At 48.9% G+C, this 23,027-nt stretch overlaps 1 protein-coding gene across 1 annotated transcript in view; it reads right to left on the bottom strand.

The window, feature by feature from the left end:
• CSPG4 (chondroitin sulfate proteoglycan 4) overlaps positions 1 to 23,027 on the bottom strand; it is a 229,001-nt gene that overhangs the window by 120,754 nt on the left and 85,220 nt on the right. The gene's annotated exons all lie outside the window — the stretch shown is intronic.

The following is a 23,027-nucleotide window of genomic DNA, read 5'->3' as shown; positions in this document are numbered from 1 at the left end:
ATCTAATATCACCCTGATTACCCTATCGCAACTAAATAGGTTCCACACCTATCACCGGCAGGAAACCTAATCCCTGAATGTCCCTAGAGCTAGGCCCTATGTAGTGATGAAACGGGGTGAATACTAGTCAGGCCCCACTAAAGCTAAAGACAACAAGGTAAACAAAGGGGATACATTTAGCTTGAGAAGATACCAGAGAGATCACGCCAACTTTTCTCCAAGGGAACTCCAATAAGAAACTAACCAACTACTAGTACTCCAAGCCTGGACTACTAGTATATATATATATACTATCACCGGCGACTCTCTGGAGACACTGAGCGTTTTTATCTACCAAGTAAGGGTGTGTCAATTAGCAGCAGAAGGTGGAGGTCACTGCTCGTTCCTAAAGGGAGAAGGATATCACTACACTACAGAGATGAGAGGATCAACAAGTCATCTGCAATGCCAAGCGCAATGACCTTCTACAGCCAGATCCAGCACGACTGTCTATCACACTTGATACTCCTGTGACAGGCGGCTAAGTTAATTGAGTTGGGTTTTTCTGAAGGTTTCAGGATCCCGTTTGATCCTGGAGCGCCTAATTTTCGGCCGGGAAACTTGAAATCGGCAAAGGAGCATCCTGAGGTAGTGATGGAAAACCTGAATAATGAAGTGGATTTGGGGTGCATGGTGGGCCCATTTCGGTGTTGTCCCCAAGTGGGAACCTAATAAGTTTTGACTTATCCATCACTTATTTTATCCTGCGGGGGACTCAGTGAATGATGGCATCTCGGCAGAGTTATCATCAGTGTCTTACGTTTCGTTTGATAAGGCATTTTATAAGGTGTATTTTTTTGTGTGGTAAAGAGGGACATTTTATTGGGACCTGTCCTTCAATTCCTAAGCAAAAGGAGACTCGATTAACTCTTGGTAGTCTGGAGTTGGATAAGCAAGGGGTGCATTTGTCACCAACCTGTAGTTCCCAGTTTGTCCTGACAGCAGAGGTGGTATTAGAGAGCAAAACCGAGAAAATTTCTCTGTTTGTTGACAGTGGAGCTGGAGTCAGCATGGTTGATGCTGAGTTTGTGAAAACTCATGGTCCTGCTTGCTGTACTTTAGCTAAGCCTATTTCCATCTTCACCATCGACTCAGCGTAACTTGCACAGAAAGGATTTACTCAGATTGTACATAATGTTAAAATGAGGGTGGGGTCGGTTCATTTTGAAATAATTCCTTGCTATGTCCTGGGCAGTCTTCCTACCCCAATTGTTTTGTGGTTTGTGTCTTCCCTGGCTGGGGAAACATAATCCGTTGGTGGATTGGCAAACCGGGGAGATTATTGAATGGGGAGATTACTGCCATGAAAACTGTTTAGATATTTCCCTTACTACAGTCTCTATGGAAATATTACTTGCTTTTCTGTCTGGTTTTGAGGGCATTTTTTCTGAGAGGGGGTGTCAGGATTTGCCTCCTCATCGTGCATATGACTGTCTTATTAATCTGACCCCCGGAGCTAAACTACCCAAGTCCAGATTGTATAATCTTTCTGGCCCTGAGAGACAAGCCATTAAGGATTTCATTGTGGAAAGTCTGGAGAAGGGACACATTAGGCCCTCATCTTCGCCCGTTGCGGAAGGGTGCTTCTTCGTGAAGAAAAAAGAGGGCGGTCTGCGTCCCTGTTTTAATTTCCGGGAATTAAATCAAATTACCACCCGAGATCCATACCCTCTTCCTCTGATTCTAGATTTGTTCAGCCAGGTTGTAGGAGCTAAGGTATTCTCTAAATTGGATTTAAGGGGAGTCTACAATCTGGTTAGAATCAGAGAAGGGGATGAATGGAAAACAGCGTTCAATACCCCTGAAGGGCATTACGAGAGTCTGGTTATTACTTTCGGTTTCACCAATGCACCTGCGAGGTTCCAGCATTTCATAAATTATATTTTCCAGAATTTGGTGGGGAGAATTGTGGTGGTCTATCTAGACGATATTTTGGTTTACTCACCTGATTTTGAGACACATCGGGGGCATGTTAAACAGGTGCTCCAGATATTAAAGGATAACAAACTATATGCCAAACTAGAAAAATGTGTTTTCGTCGTTCAGGAGGTGCAGTTTTTGGGATTCTTGTTGTCATCTTTGGGTTTTCAGATGGATCAGCAGAAGATCCGTGCTGTCCTTGATTGGGACCATCCCAAGAACCTGAAGGCTCTACAACGTTTTCCGGGCTTTACTAATTTTTATCGGAAATTCATCCAAAATTACTCAGTAATTGTGAAACTCCTTACTGACAGAACTAGGAAGGGGTATGATTTTTCCAAATGCTCAGATGCATCCCTCTCGGCTTTTTCTTCCTTAGAATTATTTTGCCACTACACCTATACTCAGTAAACCTGATGTTTCCCAATCCTTTATTGTGGAAGTTGATGCATCGGATGTGGGGGTTGGGGCTGTGTTGTCTCAGGGTTCGTCCCCTGGTAAATGGCGTCCGTGCGCCTTCTTTTCTAAAAAATTGTCCTGAGCTGATAGAAATTATGATGTGGGTAATAGGGAACTTTTGGCGATCAAATTCCCGTTCGAAGAATGGAGACATTGGTTGGAGGGGGCTATCCATCCTATTACTGTTATTATTGACCATAAGAACCTGTCATCTCTCCAGTCAGCTAAATGTCTCAACTCTAGGCAAGCTAAATGGTCCCTGTTTTTTACTAGGTTCAATTTTGTTGTCACTTTTCGTCCATGAGAACTCTGTCCCGATATTACAGAAGCAGGGAATGGAAAGGGAGAGTCAGCTCACCAGTATTCAGTCCATCAAGTTGTCTCCACAAAGTTCTCGCAGGGAGCCGCCCTAGTTCGGGTCAATATAGATGCACACGAAAAAGATATTCTCCAGCAATGGATAAAATCAAGATTTCAAGGCTTGAAAAAGGCTGTATTCAGCCGAAACGTTGCCACACCTCTATTTTTGGAGTGCTGTTTCTACTATTTTTTTCACATAAAATCAAGATTATCTTTATTTAGTCCAATAAAAGCATGTAAATTCGAACTAGACATGTTGTAACCACCATTAATTAATCCCAGTGACCATTATCACCAGTCAAATCGACAAGTTTCGACTCTTATAAGTCCTAATCATGATCTAAATTATCATGATTAAGACTCATAACTCGTCGAAACGCGTCGATTTGACTGGTGATAATGGTCACTGGGATTAATTTATGGTGGTTACAACTTGTCTAGTTCAAATTTACGTACTTTTATTGGACTAAGATAATTTTGATTTTATCCATCGCTGGAGGATATTACAGAAGGGGTAGTCATTTCGGCATTACATCCTGAACTGGAGAGAGAGGTGTTGGAAGCTCAGGAGGACGCCCCTGCCTCCTGCTCTTCAGGAAGGTTATTTGTACCATCTAATCTGCGCCGTAAAGTAATTAAGGAACATCATAACTCAGTGCTTGCTGGTCATCCAGGTGGTAAGGCAACCGCGGACCTCCTCTCTTGTCGTTTTGCATCGGGATGTGTTTCAACACGTATCTGCTTGTAGTATTTGCGCGCTTACTAAGGTTTCGCATACCCGTCCGTCTGGTACTCTTCTTCCGCTACCTATCCCTAGTAGGCTATGGACACACTTGTCCATGGATTTTATTACTGACCTACCGGTTTCTGCAAGCAAAACGGTGGTTTTGGTGGTTGTAGATAGGTTCAGTAAAATGGTTCACTTTGTCGCATTACCTGCACTTCCAAATGCCAAGACACTTGCTCAAGTCTCCATAAATGAGACTGAAACTTCACGGGGTTCCTTCCGATGTGATGTCAGATCGGGGGACACAGTTTTTTTCCAAGTTCTGGAAAGCATTCTGTTCTCGACTGGGAGTGCAACTGTCCTTTTCCTCTGCCTTCCACCCTCAGTTGAATGGACAGACCGAGCGCATCAATCAGAATTTGGAGACCTACCTCAGGTGTTTTGTCTCCAAAAATCAGGAGGATTGGGAATCCTACTTACCGCTGGCAGAATTTGCCATTAATAATCACCGTAAAGAATGCGCTGACAGGTCACCGTTCTTTGGTGCATATGGTTACCATCCACAATTTGGTACCTTTAGTGGGGGAGGAGCTTCGGTAGTTCCTGAGGAGGAATGTTTTGCTTCGTCGCTCTCCTCGGTGTGCCGGGGGGGTTCTGAGCAATTTAAAGATCATGGGAGACAGGTATAAACGCATGGCTGACAGAAAACGCTTGCCAGGTCCGGACCTGAATGTGAATGACTTTGTGTGGATGTCTACCAGGAATATTAAGTTGTAAGTCCCTTCTTGGAAGCTGGGACCTAGGTTTATTGGTGACTACAAAATAACCGCTGTCATTATCCCAGCAGCGTTTTATCTTGAGCTTACGCAGGCCCTTAAGGTCCACAATGTTTTCCACAGGTCCTTACTCAACAAATATGTGGAACCCAATAATGGTTGATGGTAATGTGGACTTTCAGATTTCGAGGATTGTAGATTCTCATCTCCAACATTGTTCCCTACAATACTTAGTGCACTGGATAGGTGATGTGCCAGAAGTGAGGATGTGGGTTTTAGCTTCAGAGGTGAACGCTCCCAGGTTGGTTCGTTCATCTCACACCTCTTATCCTGAGAAACCTGGTCCTGCGTGTCCGGAAGCCAATCGTAGAGGAGGGGGTACTGTCACAGGTGTGTCAGATGTGACAGACAGTTGTCCTGCAGTTGGTTGCAGAAGATCTCTTTGTTTGGCATTACAGACACCTTCCTCTTGCTAATTAACACTCTGGCCTGGGTGTTTAAATACTTTCAGTTTGCAATAGTTAGGCACCCGTGATATTCACATGTTTTCTTGTGAAAGCTTGGAGCTAGTGCAGTCTGCTTACTTCCTCTCTGGTGCTAAGAGGACGTGTGTGTAATATCTCTGAAGTTGGCTCAAGCTAAGTTACTTTCCCCCATGTCTGTCTGCCTTGCTGTCTTCAGTTGTTAATGGGGACTGACTACCTCCACCTTCTTTAACCAGGGTCTAGCTCTAGGGAACTACAGGGTTTTAGGTTCCTGTGCGGTGATTGGTGAGGAACCAATATAGGGACGATAGGGGAGACCGGGTGATATCAGATCAGCCTAGGCGGTCTCCACACCCCCATTCCCTAATGTCTTGGCTCCCTTCCCCTGATCCCTTCGTGTTACACTTAGTCTTTGCGACACCTTGCGTGACAGTATATTAACAAGACCAGGATAAAGGTAAACAAAACTGTGGCTCATTTCGTTGCGAGGAATGGTGGTGTGGTGGTGAGGCACAAGGACTTAGAGGTGCCATCAAGGGAGCACTTGAGATGGTGTGCATCTCAATGAGATTGGTATTGACTTATGGTCATTGGGCTTGAGGGATGGTATAGAACAAGCTTTGGGTGTGTGGCAGGCCCAGGCCATGTAAGATGTCATGTGTCCGGGGCAGTGGTGGGAGACAGGTCTGGTTCAGAAGCTGGTCTTGGTAATGTCCATTTTGGTGGGAAGTCACTATTGGAGAATAGTGGCTTCTGTTACAGGTCTAGGTAACTTCTGGGCGTAGGTCCTGCAAGTGGTAGGGGTATTAATTATGGGATATTAATACCTCATCCCTGGGCTGGTGTATTGCAGCCAAGGATATCCGTTGGGGGTGTTTCTGAACCAGACTTATCTGTTATTATATATGTAATGTTTACATGGTTACTAATATATTGTTTATAATGTTCTGCAGCGCCATTGTTGTGGCTGCCTCAGATTGTGTGTATTGTTTAATAAAAGGCTGCTGTGGCCATTTAACCTATATCGCATGCAGTCATTTGTTTATTTTAAAGGAACGTTAAAGATAAAGGATGGGTAAGATCTGGAAGTACCAGAAATCCCTTCTTGAACTGTCAAGTCATGACGTCTACTTACTAGCAGCGGTGCAGGATAATGCAGGGCTAACCAATACGATTCAATGAGGCAACAATGCCATACCCTGCACTATTGCTACTAAGCAGACAGCGTGCAGGTAGAGGGCATGATGGAAATATTAAAGAGACTTCAGAGTCAATCCTCCACCATTCTAATATTGAGGGCCAATTCTAACAATAAGGCTATGTGCCCACGATGCAGAAATGCTCCGGATTTTTTCCTGAGTGTTTCTGCATCTCCCTGGCAGAAGAAGTACATGTGTTTTTCCTGCCAAGGACAAGCGGATATCCATGCAAACGGCATGGATTTATATAGTGTGACCATAAAGAATGGTAAAAAATAAAAAAATAAATCTATACTTACCTTCTGATGGCCCCCGGAGTCTTGCTTCGATCCGTCCTGGCTTGCCGGCACCTCGCGGTACACTGAAGGACCTGCCGACGTCAGCGGTCGCATGACGCGACACATGACTAAATGACGTCAGTGCAGGTCCTTCAGTCCACCGCAATCTGCCGGCAAGCGAAGACAAGCACACGGGGGGCCATCAGAAGGTAAATATAATATTTATTTTTTATTTTATTCTTTTGTTTTACAGGTTCTATGTTACCCGGGTCCGGAGGAGAGTCTCCGCATGGATTCCGCATGTACAGATCCAGTGATGCGGATTCCATGCATTCCAATGCAAGTCAATGGTGGCGAAAACGCAGCGCTTCCGCAAAATAATTGGTAGTGCTGCGTTTTTTTCCGCAATGATAATCTGCAGTGGAAATTTCCGCAGCATGTGCACAGTACATGCGGATTATCATTGGGGAACATGGCAGGCCTTCTACCAAGCGTTTTTTAAGCGTCTCTGCAGTGGAATTGCTGCTGCGGAAACGCTTAAAAAACGCATCGTGGGCACACAGCCTAAGCCATCAATATTCTGAACCTGGAAAACACTTTTAATTTTAACAATCCTTCTAAAAAAAATATTGCAAAAGATTGTAAAGACATCATACATGTTTCCTCAGTGAATTGGAGTGCATGAATACTGATACCAGTTAGTTTGGGTAGAAGGTGATAAGTGCCTAGCTTATCAAAGGTACTTACGCCCTATGGGATATGACTAAGGGTATGTTTACACATTGATTATTTGCAGCAGATTTTTCTACACCAAAAAGTAGAGTGTTGGCAGGAAAAATGCTGTGTAAAATACACACAGTGTATATGCATTTTTACATTCATTTTCACTGCATTTTTTCCTTGCATTTTTCCCATTCATTGAAGCAGTTCAGTCAGAGTTGTCAGACAGAGTCAGAGAGTCTGGGAGCGTGCTGACGCTGAGAGCAGTGAAGACGCAGCACGTCTGCTGCTGAGTTCTGAGGGCCCCGAGTGTGGCTGACGGCAAGGAGGAGAGGAGAGAGGAGTTGAGGGGGCAGAGGAGCATCATAAGCTCACCCCGAATATACAAACCGGACACCGGGTCCGCGCCTGCAGGGTCCTTTATACCCAGTAGGGATCACCGGCATACCAGGAGGACTACAAGTCCCTGGCCGACCTGAAGCTAAACCCTTAACAGGACCAGGAACCACGAAGTCCCCAGCGTTACCAGGGATAGTGGTTGCCAGCAGAAGGTCCTACTACCAATCGACAGGTGAAGGAACAGCACGACACATAAGCTAGGCCCAGTTGCAGGCTGGCCAGGAGCATACAGAGAGGCAGACACGGACCAGGAGGTCTTATACCCGCTCACTGGGGAGAAGTCCTGAAGTGCACCTACTGAGTACCCTGGATTGTACCTGACATCCGCACCAGTAAAGGTATTGAAGCGAATCCCCTGTCTCTGTCAGTTACTCCTGCTGCGCCATCCCGCCTGCACTACAAGCCCCAGCATCACTACCCACGATCAAACTCCACACTGCCCCGGGGGCCCGCTCCGCCTGTGGGGAGCAGAAACATCCCAGCTGCCATCCCATCACCCCCCCGGAGGTCTGCAGCAGCGCTGGTAATCCTTACCAGGTACCACAGGTGGCGTCACAAACTATTTACTTATTTATCTTATCCAAGTTCCAATCCCCTTTTTCAAGAGTGACCCCAGGGTATGGGCCCGGGAGCCAACCACCGCGACATCCCCAAACCAAGTAAAGGCCCAGGTACCGAGTCATCCCCATCCCCTGGGCGCGTCACTTTGTTTTTGATACCTCCTGGTATTTGCTTTTGACAAAACTTTATTGATGCAGTCAGGTACGGATTACATGCGCTTTCAATGCGTTTCCACACTGGAAGTCCACTAAAAATGCGTAGGCGTTTTTACTTGCGCATTTCCTGCATCTAATACAATTCACTGTGAAAAATCTGCAGACAAAACTCAGTATACCTGTAAGGGGGAAGACCGGGGTATAAGTACTTTCAGAGCAAGGGATCCAGGAACTGCCGAGGCCGTGCTTCTGGTAGCAGGGGGAAGACAGACTGCGAGCACAGGAGTCAGGTGACTGGGAACCTGGGGGCGTGTCCAGAGTGAGAGCTGGGAGGTCAGGTGACCGGAGAACTGGTGGCTTGGCTAGGGAGAGGAAGGGACGAGGACATTTGCGCAGAAAAGCGGAGCTGGGTCCTGCTCAGCAGAGCAGTGTGAGAGGGTCCAGGCTCCTGGCTACAGTACTTGGAGCAAGATCTGAGTGCAGTGGACCGGAGGAGTCAAGCCGACCAGAGGGAGAAGAGACGCAGGGTCCGTGGAGCCGAGCACGTGAGGTGCCGTGTTATGGACTAGGGGCTCAGCGGGTAAAACGGAGACCGCCCTCTGCCGCCAGAAGACGGAGCATTGTTTGGGCGGGGACGCCTGAAAGATCAACACCGGCATCAGCTGGCAACTGCCTTGTGAGGAGCAAGTGTCAGCTAAGTGAAAAAACTGTCGATTACAACCGGTTCGACTCTGCTACATCTAGTTAAACTGTGAACTGTCAGTAATAGACTTTTATTGGCTACTTCCCTTGTTTTCCCCATATTTTCCCCAGTTACTTCCTGCGTGGAGGTTCACCCTGTTATCATAAACCTCCCCTGTTTATTAACCACGTATTGGCTGCTCTGTGTTTCTGTGTCACTGCATCTAAAGTACCCGTGTTACATTTGGCGTAGTCGGCAGGATGCAGTCGTTAGACACAGACACTGCAGGGCAGCCCATCCTGGGAGCTCCTAAATCTAGCTTGCCACTGGGGGCCATGCTCAGCAATCTCCCAAAGTTCACCGGGGACAATATGATGCTGTGGAACTGGATTGAGAGAGTTAGGAGTATGTTACGTATGTACCCGATGACCCCAGCTATGCAAGCCGAAATAGCCTTACTGGCCATGGACGGCGAGGCCCGACAATCCGTGATGTACCGCCCTCCCCATGACCGGGATACTGTAGAAAAAGTGGTGCGGATACTGGAGGAGATGCATGGGGATCCCACCAATGTAGGAGAGCTGAGGATACGGTTGTTTCACCAGGTGCAGCAGGAGGGGGGAGACTGTGACGCACTATGTTAATGCCTTACAGAGGGTGCATGCCTATATCACTAGAAAAGACGACATGGGGAATTTGGGAATGGGCCCCCCTGACGTGATCTTAAGGGACCAGTTTGTTGCAGGCCTCAGTGATGTGCAGCTGAAGCATGCCTTGTGGGAGCGCCTGCGCGCCAACCCACATATGACTTTTCTAGAGGTGGGGGCAGAGGCACGTGTGAGAGAGCAGGAGATGGGGGTGACCGCCCTGCCAGGGATGGTCCGGAGTAACGAGGTACACACCCCGCCTGCAGCTGAACCGGAATGGGCTCGAGAGATGCGAAAGGAGATACAAGAGATGCGGGATGAATGGTCCAGTCTCAAGAAGACCCCTGCCCCGACACCAGACATACCCAGATCGATTGCCCCAGTTATGGAAAGAATTGAATTCAGGCCCCGCCCTGCAGAAGAGTTCAGTAGAGAAGTGAGGCAGCCCTACACAGACAGAGGCACGACCTGCTGGAAGTGTGGAGGCGCAGGACATTATGCCAGGGGCTGTGCTAGCCGAGGGCGGCCCCTGTCGCAGCAGCCGTTAAACTAGCGGGCTCCGTGTTTGGGGGACACAGCCCGGAGCCGGAGGAAGGGGAAAGAAAAAGAGGAAGTCCCAAGGACCTGGTTTCCACCAGCCCGACTGTCTGGGCCGAAATAAGCGGTCGGGCTGTTCACTGCCTGATTGACACGGGTCCCAGGTGACTACGATGACAGAAGCCTACTTTCAACAGCGATTTCCAGAGATAGGGCGGCCTGAATGGGGACCAGTAATTAGACTCACAGCAGCTAATCAATTACCCATCCCGGTCGCAGGGGTGGTGTGGATGAAGATCCGAGTGTGTGGAAAAGATGTGGGAAAAAAAGGAGTCGTCCTGGTCGCAGGGGGAACCGGAAGTGGACCCCCGGTGACCCTCGGAATGAATGTGCTGAAAGAGATCGGGCAAATCCTGCTTAGTGAGCCGAAGGATATTCCTCTAAACAAGTGGGACCCGCGAACTCCCCAAAGGAGGGTCTTTCAACAACTAATCCGAGCTGCCCAGGCTCAGGAGACGTTGAGTGAAGGGAAGATCCTGGGGAAAATAATAGTGCCAGCAGCCACGGCGCTCACCTTACTGCCCGGACAAACTATACTCACGTTACCCGCACGGGCCTGCACACCTCTTGAGGGGGTCGAAGTTCAGATAGAACCAACATCGATGGACAAAGTACCCCCGGACTCTTGGTGGCTCGGACACTGGCCACCGTCCAGGGTGGCATTGTTATAGTGCGGTGTGTTGATCTGGGCGAAGATGATCTCACACTCCCTCCCAGGGCAGAAATAGCCCAGATTCTGGGAATGCCAGAGAAGTTGGTGTGACCTGATGTGGTACAGCTGTCCGCTGTACGAGGAGACCGCTGGACTCTGGCGGTCACCGTGCCGCCGGAATCCCACCGGGCTAGTGCGAAGGGGGGACGAAGAATCCTAGAACGAATGCGGGCTGAATTGACGGGACTTACACCTCGACAGGTGCAGCAGGTTTAGGAGGAGCTGGAGCGGTACCAGGAAGTCTTTGCTCGCCATGAGGATGATTTTGGTTGCACCGAAGCCATTACCCATGAGATTCCCGGCAGATACCTCCCCAGATGTATAAAGAGGTTAAGGAGATGCTAGCCCATATGTTACAGAATGGTGTGATATGGGAGAGTCAGAGTCCGTGGGCAGCCCCGATTGTCCTGGTCCGGAAGAAAGATGGGACCCTGCGGTTCTGTGTGGACTATAGATGACTGAATGCCTGTACAGTACGGAACTCTTACCCACTACCCCAAATCGAAGAGTCCCTGTCGGCCTTAGGGAAGGCAAGATACTTCTCCTCCTTGGATCTGGCCAGTGGGTACTGGTAGGTGCCCGTGGCCGAACATGACCGTGCGAAGACCGCGTTCATATTACCCATGGGACTGTTTGAGTTCAATCGGATGCCCTTCGGCCTGACTCACGCCCCCGGGACATTCCAGCGTCTGATGGAGAGGTGCCTGGGCGATTTAAACTTCGAGGCGACACTGATTTACCTTGACGACATAATTGTCTATGCCGCCACCTTCGAGGAGCACCTCCAGCGACTGATGCAAGTACTGAGTCGCCTACAGAGTCATGGCCTAAAGGTGAAGCTGTAATGCACACGCCCGGGCTGAGCGGCGTGTGCGTGTGATTCCACTGGACCGTGCCGGAGAGTGAATGCCTGGAGGGGCGTAACTAGGTATTCACCCGATCCGACCAGGGTCGCACGACGGCATACGACGCCAGTGCACCAAGGAGGAACCGAGCAGAGGGACCAGGTGCTACTCCAGGACAGACCCCGGACACGGCTGTTGACCCACACTGGGGAATACAGGAACAGACTGGTTAGGCTGGCACACAGACTGGTGGGTATAGGCAGGCACGACTGGTATGCAGGCAGGTGGGTATGCAGGCAGGGGGGTACAGGCAAGCACGGCTAGAGTGCAGACAGGGAGGCACTAGCAGGTAGGAACACAGGCGGGATAGGACCCAGTACACACTGGGACTCAGGAACAGAACCACAGATGTGGCGGCCAAACACAGCAGAGTGAGGCCGCCCAGAGAGGTGAGCGAGAGCAGGGCAGGAAGAGACCGCCTAGAGCGGTGAGCGAGAGTAGAGCAGGACAAGGCCGCCTGGAGCGGTGAGCAAAGGGTCAGAGCTGAGCGAGACAGCCAGAGCAGTGAGCAAGGAGTCAGAGCAGAGCGAGACTGCCAGGGCAGTGAGCAAAGGAGTCAGAGCAGAGCGAGACTGCCGAGGCAGTGAGCAAAGGCAGAGCAGGCTAGAACCGCCGGAGCAGTGAGCAAAGGCAGAGCAGGCTAGAACCGCCGGAGCGGTGAGCAAAGGCAGAGCAGGCTAGAACCGCCGGAGCGGTGAGCAAAGGCAGAGCAGGCTAGAACCGCCGGAGCGGTGAGCAAAGGCACAGCAGGCTAGAACTGCCGGAGCGGTGAGCAAAGGCAGAGCAGGCTAGAACCGCCGGAGCGGTGAGCAAAGGCAGAGCAGGCTAGAACCGCCAGAGCGGTGAGCAAAGGCAGAGCAGGCTAGAACCGCCGGAGCGGTGAGCAAAGGCAGAGCAGGCTAGAACCGCCGGAGCGGTGAGCAAATGCAGAGCAGGCTAGAACCGCCAGAGCGGTGAGCAAAGGCAGAGCAGGCTAGAACCGCCGGAGCGGTGAGCAAAGGCAGAGCAGGCTAGAACCGCCGAAGCGGTGAGCAAAGGCAGAGCAGGCTAGAACCGCCGGAGCGGTGAGCAAAGGCAGAGCAGGCTAGAACCGCCGGAGCGGTGAGCAAAGGCAGAGCAGGCTAGAACCACCGGAGCGGTGAGCAAGGCAGAGCAGGGGGGACAGGACTCTGTTCACACGGAACAGACAGGAAGGGAAAGGCAGAACCAGATATCCACAGGGTACTTGCTGTGAAGTAGCGAGTGGACCACAAACTCACAAACGGGAGTACAGTGACAACGAGCAGGAGTTAGGTACGAGTTCAGACTCTGCAGAAAAAGGAAAGGTACGGACATAGAGAAACACAGAAAACAGGCTAGAAGAGTATACAGACAAGAACAGACACAGCAGCAAGATACAGGAGCGGGTCTAGGTATGCAGCCCCTAGAAGGCGGGAGGAACAGGCTAGGAGCGTGTTCAGACAGGACAGACTAGATACAGGAGCGGGTCTAGGAATGCAGCCCCTAGAAGGCGAAACGAACAGGCAGGGAGTGTGTTCAGACAGGCCTGGAAATACAGCCTCCAGGATAGGCAGACAAGAGAACACAGAAGAGGACCTGGCACATTCAGAGTGAAAGACCACACTGAATGAAACACAATGCTCAGGCATGGGTTAATTGGAGCAGCTGGGTTAAATACCAGGTGACAGACAGCAATAGGCTGAGGACGCACAAGGGGTGTGCCTGCAGCAGGTACAAAAAGCAGGAAGTGATCGGGCGCCGCCCTTAAGCAGCAGAAAGAGAAGCAAACTGACAGCATGGAGGGAAGCCAGAGAGACATTCTGGATTGGAGATCAATTGCGCGCTCTTGCACAGTGGGAGATGGACCACTATGCAAAGACGCCGCCAGGTATGTTACAGAAGCCCCATAAGTGCCACCTGTTCCGCAAACAGATTGAATATCTCGGTCATACTGTGTCTGGTGAAGGAGTCAGGCCCACCCAGGAAAAGGTGGCTGCCATACAGGAGTGGCCTACCCCGAAGACAGTGAAGGACGTTCAGGCCTGGGACTTGCCGGGTACTACCGAAGATTCGTGAAGAACTTCACCAGCATAGACAACCCATTGCTGGAGCTACTTAAGGGAGTGCCGGCGGGCTCCAAGAATCAGGCAATTCGGTGGGGAAGCAGCCAGGAAGAGGCCTTCTGTGCCCTAAAAATGGCCCTGACCGAGGCCCCAATACTTGCCTATGCGGATTTCTCCCAACCCTTCATACTCCACACTGATGGGAGCCTACATGGTCTGGGAGCCGTGTAATCCCAAGTACAGGAGGGGAAAGAACGCATGATTGCGTACGCCAGCCACTCCCTACACGACTCTGAGAGGAACCCGGATAATTATAGCTCTTTCAAATTAGAGTTGCTTGCTCTGGTTTGGGCAATGACTGAGAAGTTTGCAGAGTATTTGTCCGGGTCTGAAGTACTGGTGAGAACAGATAACAACCCGCTGGCCCACCTGGAGAATTCAAAATTGGGGGCCCTGGAGCAGCGGTGGGTGACCCGCATGGCCAGGTACCGGTATAAGATCGCATACCGGCCTAAGGCAGAGAATACTCACGCCGACGCCCTCTCCAGAGTGACATATGAACGGTCTGATCATGACGGAAATGAAGATTTGGAGGCGGATGAGAACCCTAGCTTCCGAAGTTTTGTGGGACCTCTGGCTGCGGCGCAGGGACAGATCGGAGAGATCAGACGAACAAGTGCTAGGGCGGCCAAGAGATGACTGGATCCGACTTCAACAGACTGACAGAGAAGTTGCTCAATTATGTCAATGGGTGACACAAATGCTCCGCACGTTGGAGGAAGATCGGAAGGTACGGTGGCCTGAGTTTGTGGCCGAGCTGGTGTGGGTCTACAACAACCGAGTGAATAGCACGACGGGGCTGAAGGAGCCCCTACCAGAGTAGTTCATCGTAGTATGCTGCGACCCTGTCTGTCTAAAGATGATGAGGATGGAGAAGAATCACCTGCTTCTAGAGAGGGTCCTGTCACAGTTGCCCCAAGCCACGATGTGGACGAAGAAGAGTTGTTGATTCTACCTCCGAGCCCCAGCACTCGATTACCTGCAGTCCCCAGTGCAGGTGGCGAGGGAACAACATCGGTTGAAGCCACCGGGCAGGCGGAGATTGGAAATCCGAGTGACCCTGCACCCCCCATCGGTCAAACTGAGTTACGCCGGTCAGAACGGACAACAACAGGAGTGCCTCCTCACCGTTACGAACAAGATCAATTCATATGGTACCGTATCGTCCAGAAAGTCCAAGAATGTGAATGTTTGATGAAGGAACTCTCGTCCGTGGAATGGTGAGTTAAAGGAGAGCGGGAGTGTAAGGGGAAAAACCGGGGTGTAAGTACTTTCAGAGCAAAGGATCCGGAACTGCCGTGCCGTGCCTCTGGTTGCAGGGGGAAGACAGACTGCGAGCACAGGAGTCAGGTGACTGGGAAGCTGGGGGCGTGTCCAAAGTGAGAGCTGGGAGGTCAGGTGACCGAGGAACTGGTGGCGTGGCTAGGTAGAGGAAGGGACGAGGACGTTTGTGCGGAAAAGTGGAGCTGGGTCTTGCTCAGCAGAGCAATGTGAGAGGGTCTAGGCTCCTGGCTACAATACTTGGAGCAAGATCCGAGTGCAGTGGACCGGAAGAGTCAAGCCGACCAGAGGGAGAAGAGACGCAGGGTCCGTGGAGCCGAGCACGTGAGGTGCCGTGTTATGGACTAGGGGTTCAGCGGGTAAAACTGGAGACCGCCCGCTGCCGCCAGAAGACGGAGCATTGTTTGGGCGGGGACGCCTGAAAAATCAATGCTGGCATCAGCTGGCAACTGCCTTGTGAGGAGCAAGAGTCAGCTAAGTGAAAAAACTGTCAATTACAACCGGTTCGACTCTGCTACATCTAGTTAAACTGTGAACTGTCAGTAATAAGACTTTTACCTGCTACTTCCCTTGTTTTTCCCCCATATTTTCCCCTGTTACTCCCTGCATGGAGGTTGACCCTGTTATCATAAACCTCCCCTGTTTATTAACCCCATATTGGCTGCTCTGTGTTTCTGTGTCACTGTATCTAAAGTACCCATGTTACATACCCACAATGGAAATCGACATGTTGCGGAGGTAAAACATGCAGTGCAAGTCAGTTTATGTTGCATGAAAAAAAAAAGCCACAATGGGCATGAGATTTCTACAAATCCCATCCACTTTGCTAGAACCGTAAGTTGCTGCGTTTTTTGGCAGAGCGAAAATATGCAGCGTCAAAAATTCATCAAAAACTCATCGTCGGCACACAGCCTAAGAAATAGAAAATAAGGTTTAGTAAATTGTTAATTAGTAAGTATATCTGGCATGTTCAACTTTTAACAAAGTGTTACTATTTATACTGTGACAGGACAAGACTGTGGGAAAAGTTAATTTCTTATTAAATACTGTATATCAGGGGTGGGGAACCCCTCGATGACATTTTATCCAAACCCCGGGCAAATTCCCGAGTCCCGCAGTGCTTGGTTCGGCAGCTATATTTTGACGCTCGCCGGCCAATTAATTTCTTCTTGCTCTGTGAGCACACGCAGTGTTCACTACTGAACGCTGAGGAAAGATTATGCCCTAACACCAGTGCCAGCGTCAGGACGTACTTTGTGGGCACACCTATTTCTTGTTTTGGAAGTGCCAGTCAGTTTTCTCTTTCTATATATAAGCTTTGACTGAGCACTCCGCCTCTAGGCCACAGGCGGTTTTAATTGCAGCAAGATCTTACATTCCCACACACAAGCAGACTTTTGTCTCTTAGGCAGCGTTCAGCACCCTGCACTTGGGAAATGCGCTAACTGTACTGTTGATTTCCGAGCGCTGGTACGTGTCATCCTGATGCGGCACACCATTGCCACATGTATGCCACATGTGTGCCACATGTGTGCCACACAGGCGCACTCAGACACGGATATCTCCATTACTGGTTTTTCTAGTACCGGAAATATCAGAACATGTGAAACCAACCTTAGACCACATTCACACATTGAGTATTTGGTGAGTTTTTTACCTCAGTATTTTTAAGCCAAAACCAGGAGTGGGTGATAAATACAGAAGTGGTGACGTGTTTCTATTATACTTTTCCTCTGATTGTTCCACTCCTGATTTTGGCTTACACATACTGAGGTAAAGTACTCACCAAATACTGAACGTATGAGCGTGGCCTTATTGCCTTATAGAAGCTCGACAAAACACAGACACCCCCATTTTTTAATTGATGGTGGCCGAGGAATCATCTAACTACTGAGGGTCTTGCTTCTGAACAGCTGATAATGCTGCCATTTGTCCGTTCAAGCAAGAGCCATCAGACGTGTGACCTAAATGACGGAATGCCTTGGTAAGAAGAGACATTAGTTGATATAACCATGTATTACATTAGTGGTATCCAGAAGAGCATCTATGAATGCACAACACGTTGAAATTTAAGAATAAGACCACGGCGCTTTGTTTCCTAAGGAAAGTAGGGCCCCCATGGATAAATCATCACCATAACTGCACTATGTAAGACTGTAAATCTGCCTAGTTGCAAAGACTTGATTTCTGTTGTATGATGTCGCTAAGATCTGAAATAATCAATAAAACGTATTAAATGTTTTGTTAAAATGTTTTTCTCGTCAGAAACTTTTAAAGCATAGTGATACTATATGGTATAAATGCAGGTTACGTATGGGTTTGATCACTGAAAACGACACAATTGCGAAAACCACGTTCACACGTTCAGTATTTGGTCAGTATTTTACAGCAGTATTTATAAGCCAAAACCAGCAGTGGGTGATAAATACAGAAGTGGTGTTTCTATTATTCGTTTCCTCTGATAGTTCCTGGCCTGGTTTTTGCTTACAAATACTGATGTAAAAAACTAAATAGGTTTTCTGCTATAAGAAAAGTGAACCCCAAACGCTTTTATATACTCAACACACAGAGCAGGTACTCACCCTCCCCCAGTACAGAGCCTGCTTAGTGGCTCAGCTTCGGTCTCAATGTCATGTTGGCAACTCACATCATTGCTGCAGCCAATCACATTGCTCAACAGCTCAGTGATTGGCTGCAGGTAGATGGCCGAGGTAGATGGCATGAGCCGCTGAGCTCAGTGATTGGCTGCAGAGGTGATGTGAACTGTCAATGTGATGTCACTGCTAGGCCAAAACACTGGGACCAGATCAGTGGCAGAGGACCAGCACTGGACCAGGGGATGGTGAGTACCTGCTATGTTTGTTATTTTAGGTATATAAAAGCATTTGGGGTTCACTTTTTTTCAAGTGGAAACTCCATTAAAGGGCTGAAACATACTTTTGAGTTTTAGCTAGCTCCCTTCCTGCAAAATGTGTGGTCCTGAAGGACTGGCAAAGTGAATGTCATCATGGCACTCTGTATTTTCTGACATCTTTTTCTCATAGTCAACATTAACTTTTTCAGAAATTTGTGCTACAGTACATCTTTTCTGGGATGAGACCATATAGACAATCCTTTGCTCGCCCCATTACCAGCCATCAGTTACTCTTGTACACCCATGATCACTGTTGCTCACTGCATGCTGAAAACATCCCATTGTCCATCTTTTATAATCTGGCCTTTGTCAGTCATGCCTGCCTTTTTCTGCATCTAACAGATCAACTTCAAAATCTGACTGGTCACTTATTGCCTAATATATCCCACCCATTGACAGGCAACATTATCATGACATAATCAATGGTATCAGCTTCCCCTGTCAGTGGCTTTAAAGGAGTTGTCCATTATCTGTAGGACAGGTCATTAATATCAGATCAGTGGGAGCATGACAACGAACAATCTGACCCATCAGTTGTTTGCGTCTCTGCCGCTGGCTGGATGTACACCATGTATAGAGCTGTAATAGCACAGCCCTGCACACTGCAGACATAGAGATGTAATAGCACAGCCCTGCACACTGTAGACATAGAGCTGTAATAGCACAGCGCTGCACACTGTAGACATAGAGATGTAATAGCACAGCCCTGCGCACTGTAGACATAGAGATGTAATAGCACAGCCCTGCACACTGCAGACATAGAGCTATAACAGCACAGCCCTGCGCACTGTAGACATAGAGATGTAATAGCACAGCCCTGCACACTGCAGACATAGAGATGTAATAGCACAGCCTTGCACACTGTAGACATAGAGATGTAATAGCACAGCCCTGCACACTGCAGACATAGAGATGTAATAGCACAGCCCTGCACACTGTAGACATAGAGATGTAATAGCACAGACCTGCACACTGTAGACATAGAGATGTAATAGCACAGCCCTGCACACTGCAGACATAGAGATGTAATAGCACAGCCCTGCGCACTGTAGACATAGAGATGTAATAGCACAGCCCTGCACACTGTAGACATAGAGATGTAATAGCACAGCCCTGCACACTGCAGACATAGAGCTATAATAGCACAGCCCTGCGCACTGTAGACATAGAGATGTAATAGCACAGCCCTGCACACTGTAGACATAGAGATGTAATAGCACAGACCTGCACACTGTAGACATAGAGATGTAATAGCACAGCCCTGCGCACTGTAGACATAGAGATGTAATAGCACAGCCCTGCACACTGCAGACATAGAGCTATAATAGCACAGTCCTGCACACTGTAGACATAGAGATGTAATAGCACAGCCCTGCACACTGCAGACATAGAGATGTAATTGCACAGCCCTGCGCACTGTAGACATAGAGATGTAATAGCACAGCCCTGCGCATTGTAGACATAGAGATGTAATAGCACAGCCCTGCGCACTGTAGACATAGAGATGTAATAGCACAGCCCTGCACACTGTAGACATAGAGATGTAATAGCACAGCCCTGCGCACTGTAGACATAGAGATGTAACAGCACAGCCCTGCACACTGCAGACATAGAGATGTAACAGCACAGCCCTGCGCACTGTAGACATAGAGATGTAATAGCACAGCCCTGCACACTGTAGACATAGAGATGTAATAGCACAGCCCTGCGCACTGTAGACATAGAGATGTAATAGCACAGCCCTGCACACTGCAGACATAGAGATGTAATAGCACAGCCCTGCGCACTGTAGACATAGAGATGTAATAGCACAGCCCTGCACACTGTAGACATAGAGATGTAATAGCACAGCCCTGCGCACTGTAGACATAGAACGGTAATAGCACAGCTCTGCGCACTGTAGACATAGAGATGTAATAGCACAGCCCTGCACACTGTAGATATAGAGCTGTAATAGCACAGCCCTGCGCACTGCAGACATAGAGCTGTAATAGCACAGCCCTGCACACTGTAGACATAGAGATGTAATAGCACAGCCCTGCACACTGCAGACATAGAGCTGTAATAGCACAGCCCTGCACACTGTAGACATAGAGATGTAATAGCACAGCCCTGCACACTGCAGACATAGAGATGTAATAGCACAGCCCTGCGCACTGTAGACATAGAGATGTAATAGCACAGCCCTGCACACTGCAGACATAGAGATGTAGCCCTGCTGCACACTGCAGACATAGAGATGTAGCCCTGCTGCACACTGCAGACATAGAGATGTAATAGCACAGCCCTGCACACTGCAGACATAGAGCTGTAATAGCACAGCCCTGCACACTGCAGACATAGAGATGTAATAGCACAGCCCTGCACACTGTAGACATAGAGATGTAACAGCACAGCCCTGCACACTGTAGACATAGAGCTGTAATAGCACAGCCCTGCACACTGTAGACATAGAGCTGTAATAGCACAGCCCTGCACACTGCAGACATAGAGATGTAATAGCACAGCCCTGCGCACTGTAGACATAGAGATGTAATAGCACAGCCCTGCACACTGTAGACATAGAGATGTAGCCCTGCTGCACACTGCAGACATAGAGATGTAGCCCTGCTGCACACTGCAGACATAGAGATGTAATAGCACAGCCCTGCACACTGCAGACATAGAGCTGTAATAGCACAGCCCTGCACACTGCAGACATAGAGATGTAATAGCACAGCCCTGCACACTGTAGACATAGAGATGTAACAGCACAGCCCTGCACACTGTAGACATAGAGCTGTAATAGCACAGCCCTGCACACTGTAGACATAGAGCTGTAATAGCACAGCCCTGCACACTGCAGACATAGAGATGTAATAGCACAGCCCTGCGCACTGTAGACATAGAGATGTAATAGCACAGCCCTGCACACTGCAGACATAGAGCTATAATAGCACAGTCCTGCACACTGTAGACATAGAGATGTAGTAGCACAGCCATGCACACTGCAGACATAGAGATGTAATAGCACAGCCCAGCTCACTGTAGACATAGAGATGTAATAGCACAGCCCTGCGCACTGTAGACATAGAGATGTAATAGCACAGCCCTGCGCACTGCAGACATAGAGATGTAATAGCACAGCCCTGCGCACTGTAGACATAGAGCTGTAATAGCACAGTCCTGCACACTGTAGACATAGAGATGTAGTAGCACAGCCCTGCGCACTGTAGACATAGAGCTGTAATAGCACAGTCCTGCACACTGTAGACATAGAGATGTAGTAGCACAGCCCTGCGCACTGTAGACATAGAGCTGTAATAGCACAGTCCTGCACACTGTAGACATAGAGATGTAGTAGCACAGCCCTGCGCACTGTAGACATAGAGATGTAATAGCACAGCCCTGCACACTGTAGACATAGGGATGTAACAGCACAGCCCTGCGCACTGTAGACATAGAGCTGTAATAGCACAGCCCTGCACACTGTAGACATAGAGATGTAATAGCACAGCCCTGCACACTGTAGACATAGAGCTGTAACAGCACAGCCCTGCACACTGTAGACATAGAGCTGTAATAGCACAGCCCTGCACACTGTAGACATAGAGATGTAATAGCACAGCCCTGCACACTGCAGACATAGAGATGTAATAGCACAGCCCTGCACACTGCAGACATAGAGCTATAATAGCACAGTCCTGCACACTGTAGACATAGAGATGTAATAGCGCAGCCCAGCACACTGCAGACATAGAGATGTAATAGCACAGCCCTGCACACTGCAGACATAGAGATGTAGTAGCACAGCCCTGCACACTGCAGACATAGAGCTATAATAGCACAGTCCTGCACACTGTAGACACAGAGATGTAATAGCACAGCCCAGCACACTGCAGACAGAGATGTAATCGCACAGCCCTGCACACTGCAGACATAGAGATGTATTAGCACAGCCCTGCACACTGCAGACATAGAGCTATAATAGCACAGTCCTGCACACTGCAGACATAGAGATGTAACAGCACAGCCCTGCACACTGCAGACATAGAGCTATAATAGCACAGTCCTGCACACTGTAGACACAGAGATGTAATAGCACAGCCCAGCACACTGCAGACATAGAGATGTAATCGCACAGCCCTGCGCACTGTAGACATAGAGCTGTAATAGCACAGCCCTGCACACTGTAGACATAGAGATGTAATAGCACAGCCCTGCACACTGCAGACATAGAGATGTAATAGCACAGCCCTGCGCACTGTAGACATAGAGATGTAATAGCACAGCCCTGCACACTGCAGACATAGAGCTATAATAGCACAGTCCTGCACACTGTAGACATAGAGATGTAATAGCACAGCTCTGCACACTGCAGACATAGAGATGTAATTGCACAGCCCTGCGCACTGTAGACATAGAGATGTAATAGCACAGCCCTGCGCACTGTAGACATAGAGATGTAATAGCACAGCCCTGCGCACTGTAGACATAGAGATGTAATAGCACAGCCCTGCACACTGTAGACATAGAGCTGTAATAGCACAGCCCTGCATGCTGTAGACATAGAGATGTAATAGCACAGCCCTGCACACTGCAGACATAGAGATGTAATAGCACAGCCCTGCACACTGCAGACATAGAGATGTAATAGCACAGCACTGCACACTGCAGACATAGAGATGTAATAGCACAGCCCTGCACACTGCAGACATAGAGCTGTAATAGCACAGCCCTGCTCACTGTAGACATAGAGATGTAATAGCACAGCCCTGCACACTGCAGACATAAAGATGTAATAGCACAGCCCTGCACACTGTAGACATAGAGATGTAACAGCATAGCCCTGCACACTGTAGACATAGAGCTGTAATAGCACAGCCCTGCACACTGTAGACATAGAGCTGTAATAGCACAGCCCTGCACACTGCAGACATAGAGATGTAATAGCACAGCCCTGCGCACTGTAGACATAGAGATGTAATTGCACAGCCCTACGCGCTGCAGACATAGAGATGTAATAGCACAGCCCTGCGCACTGTAGACATAGAGATGTAATAGCACAGCCCTGCGCACTGCAGACATAGAGCTATAATAGCACAGTCC

This window comes from Phyllobates terribilis, unplaced genomic scaffold, assembly GCF_046119375.1.
Source record: "Phyllobates terribilis strain yellow unplaced genomic scaffold, ASM4611937v1 Scaffold_11__3_contigs__length_659146591, whole genome shotgun sequence".
NCBI classification, from domain to species: domain Eukaryota; kingdom Metazoa; phylum Chordata; class Amphibia; order Anura; family Dendrobatidae; genus Phyllobates; species Phyllobates terribilis.
This window is presented reverse-complemented; position numbering and strand designations above follow the sequence as displayed.